We start from the raw sequence: 4,218 nt of genomic DNA on the forward strand, positions 1-4,218 counted from the left end.
CTGAGCCTCAGTAGTTTTCATCACCAAATGGGTATAACAATCCCCACTGTGAGGATTAAGTAAGAGACTGCATGCACAGTTGGACAGAGGGCCTACCCGCAGGTCTCAATAACACCCCCTCACCCCCTCAGCTGTTCCAATGTAGCAACCAGAGGCTTCCGAGGTAGAGAGAAACATGACAAGGCCGGCCAGTGTACTGCGAGACCATGACCAGTTTTAACTTTTCTCTCACTGCTCCCGTCCCAGTTCGGCTCCCTATTAAGGGATCCTGAAGCACTAAAGAAGGTCTTATTAGTGAAAGGAGAAAGGGGAACAGGGGGCCAAATCGAGGGGCCAGGGAGACAGCAGGGCGAAGCTCACACACCTTGTTGGAGGAGCATCTTTTAATCTGGGGAGGGGCTCAGGCCCTATTACTTTTTGCAAATTCTCAAACTGTGCTGCTCCACTTTTCCTTTCTGACCTGTGTAACATCAAATCTGCAGTTTGAAATCTTAAGCTTAAGAAGTCTTCTCTGATAGGAGACCCTCAGGAAGACACCTGCCATTTGCCAGTAGAGCTGTCAGTAAAATGAAGAGAGCAATCCTGCCCTCCCCCAACTCCACTGCCCTCACCCCAGGGAAAGACAGTGTGAGGACAAATTGACTGCGATGGTGAGTCAGGTGAGGGAAGCTGCTCAGGTCCGAGCAAATCTCAGAAAATGCCACTGGCAACCAAAACCTAATGACAGGTCAAATAAATGGCCAGTTCTCCTGCCACTCAGGCCACATAGACACGGCAGGGGAGTGGACGGCCCCACTGGTGGCCTCACCCTTCCTTCATCCTATTTCCACTATCTTATTTGATGCTGCACATGGATCCACCCTGGGGGTTGGACTCATCCCATGAATAATTCCCAAGAGGTGAAAAAGGCGAGCCATGAACCCCCCCACCCCTGCCGGAGCGAAAAGGAAGATGCAATGAGTTCTTGGGGACCACAGGACTCCTCCACTGTCCCTCCTGCGGAGAGCGTGGGCATCTGCTTCCAGTGCCTGCGGCCAGGAGCTGGTTGCCTTGGCTGGAAGGATGCACTTTCAACCGGCCACAGCTCATGGTGATTTTTTTCTAATGGTGCCATTAGAAATTAGTAATTCTGTCCAGAGGTGAAAACAGCTTGCCCAGGAGATCAGGAATAATGAAGCCCGATTTTTAGCATCTGTTTGTCCTGATTTTTCAGCACGTGAGGGGAATGGCCGCTGAAAGACTGGCTCCCGGTTCAGGAGAGGGGCGGTGGGTGCAGGCCTGGGAGCTGGCTGGGGAGCAGGGGGCTGCCAGCCCCTCCTGGGGACAGCAGCGTTCATCCCGCACGGGAGAATCGCGTCCCTCGCGCAGGGAAACCCACGCAGCGAGCCGAGCTTCCTCACGCTCTCCTGCAGCTCTTCCGAGCCCCTCTGAGCATTTTTAATGGTACCCACCTGGCTCCTGCCACTCTTCCTAGGGATTCCCCTTGGCACTCTGTCCTCCCCTCCAGCAGAATCCCGGGAGAGCTGCTGCCACCTGAAACGTCGCCCTCCCCACCCAGAGGCGGGCAGGCGAGCCCGCCCGCGACCCCGCTGCCCCGGGGGGCCTCCCGCTGCCGGGCTCCCCGGCTCCCCTAACACGCGGGTCTCCCCCTCCGGGCTCGGGCTCGGGCTCACTTCACTCCCGGCTTTGCAAGCACTGCTGCTGCCACCATCAGGCTGACTGCGCAACTGCAGCCTTCACCTGGCGACAGACCCCACACATCCGCCAGCTCCTGGTGCGGCGGCGGAGAGAGAACGAGTCCTCTCTCTGCAGTCGCCCTCACACAGGTGCACCGTCCTATGGGAGAAAAAGGCTTCGGAGGTCGGCTCCCCGAAGAAATGCCACTCTCTGTGAACGTGGGGTGGACCCCAGCGTCCTTAAGCGAGGCGCACGAAAGGGCAGGTCCTGGGATATGGGAAACAAAGCCACTGGGGGATTACCTGGGGGTTTCTCCTTCCCTACCATGAGGGCAATGAGGCAGGGAAGGGTGGGAGGGCTTCCTGTGCAGCACCAGGATGGATGTCCTAGTTTCTGTCCCCTGAACACCTGCACAATGACCCCCCCCCCCAGGCCCCAGCGTTACTCTGAAGCTGCCATCACTCCCAGCATTGCCAAGGGTGACAGGGGACTGTCACACTGCACCAGAGCAGAGTCACCTGTGACATTTGCAGGTGACTGACAGAAATGGGCACCGACAAGATTAAAGAACAGAAGGACGCAGTGGTTTCTTGCTGACGCTGAGGAGTGGCTTGCTGGAGGACGTTTTTCTGGGCAGTGTCCCTGCTGACCCAATGGGCATGAAAGGCTCTCCTCGGAGAGGAACAACTTCCTACAGGCAAGGCCACACTTTAAATAGTTGGGGTCTCTCCCCTGCCCCCTGCGCATCCCCTCAGCATCTCTGCGTGCACGGAAGCCACCAGCGCTGCTCCTCCTCTGTTTCATCCCAGTATGCCCACGTTCACTCACAGCCCGCTGTGTGCCCAGTAGTGTGCTAGACACCAAGGGTAACCAGAGACACAGGTATTTCAATCAACCAAGTAAGAAAAGTCCCTGCCCTTGCTTTGCTTTGCTTTGTTTTGTTTTGTCAGAACAGTCACAAAAGGAGCCGCCCAAACAACATCTCCTTGATTCTTCTTCAGCCCAAAAGGCTGTCCTGTCAGTACCCCAGGCCACAGTGCCTTGTGCCCTCGAGGTAAAGCTGAATGCCCCCCCAAAAGAAGGTACCAACTCAGAAAGAGTCTGGAATCAAAAAGAAATGGAGCTCCAATTCTGGGCCACTGTTCAAAGGTCAGCTCCAGGGCTCAGCTCCGTGATCTTCAAAGGCAACCCCTAAAATCCTTTTCTATGCCTAGAGACTGAGGATTCCCACAAATTATGAGAATATGGCTCGTCTTACACCACAGCCGAAGATGTGCTTATGCATTTGTTAGTGTCCGTAATTTGGAGCAGCTGAATCTACCAGCGCCTTGAGAAGCATCAAGGCATACAAAAAAGTGGGTGGGACTGGAAATGACTTTGGTCAAGCAAGGTAACCTTTCTGGAGGCATGAGAGCAATAACACCTGCCTCTCACTCCTATGGGTGAAGAAATGAGGTAGTGCTTGCAAAAGCCACTCTGCAACTTGTGGAAGCTTTATACAAATGCTAATTACCATCATAATCGCCGTGTTGTCGCCACTACCACAACCAACAATGACCAAAAGAATTTGCCAGGCACCTACAAGAAAATGTGCTGGCCAAGAGATCATCTAACTTTTGAATGTGTTATCCAAAAGTAAATGAATTCTTACTAAGAGATAATATTCAGTGAATCGTAGAGTTGGAGACAGTTTGAATGTCATCTAGTCTATGCTCCAAGCGATTTCTTAGAAATTGACTTCTACGTACCTGATGGCCTGAATTCCATTCTTAGAACCCTTTTAGCAATGGGAGACTGCTCCCTGGGCCAGCTTTAGACACAAGACTTAGACATCCACAGCCTTGAAAATGTCACTATTTCTTGCAGAACAATTGGGGTTTCTGCTTCACCACTGAGCTTGTCCTTCCAGCCCCCACCAATCCCTGAAGAGAACAGGTCAAAGCATGAAACCCACAGGCAGATCCAATGATGCTCTCTTCTTGTGAAGAAGAGGTTAGTGCTGGAGACTTGCAAAGCATTTCCAACATTTTCTGAGAAGAATCATTTAACTTGTAACCTTGTTTTCCCCAAAGTCAGGATAGCTTAGCTTCCTCTTGAGAATAGGAAAGACATCATCAGCAAAACGTCCCTAGGAATCTCCAGCTTTCCTCCTCCCTGTCCTTGTCTCCCTGCTGGTTTAGCACTCCTCCTCAGCATTAGGTGGCCTCCAGCTCTTGCTGGCCTTCAAGGGGCCCAGAGACTGGCAAATCCCATTGCTCCGCACACTCTGTCCACGTATGGTCTAGTGTGCACTCAGCAGTCCTGCTTCTGGACGCTCTGCGCTCTCCTACACTGTCTTTCTCCAACACATCACTCTTAAGCATGTGTCTCCCTACTACCCTTCTCTGCCTCCCTCTGGAATGCAGAGCAAGAGTTAAAGTCAGCTCCTCATACTAATTCTCCTGCTCACTTCCCCCCACCCTTTATAGACCAACTATGAAGGAAGATGAGCTAGAAAGAGTCAGTATATTTCCTTTCAATCCTACATTTTTTTTTAGCCCA

General features: G+C 52.6%; 1 pseudogene; it reads left to right on the forward strand.

Annotated features, from left to right (window-relative positions):
* The first annotated feature begins 647 nt into the window (after nucleotides 1–647).
* LOC103598576 overlaps nucleotides 648–4,218 on the forward strand; it is a 17,180-nt pseudogene continuing 13,609 nt past the window's right edge.

Source organism: Galeopterus variegatus, unplaced genomic scaffold (genome assembly GCF_000696425.1).
Source record: "Galeopterus variegatus unplaced genomic scaffold, G_variegatus-3.0.2 Scaffold2673, whole genome shotgun sequence".
In the NCBI taxonomy this organism is placed as follows: Eukaryota; Metazoa; Chordata; class Mammalia; order Dermoptera; family Cynocephalidae; genus Galeopterus; species Galeopterus variegatus.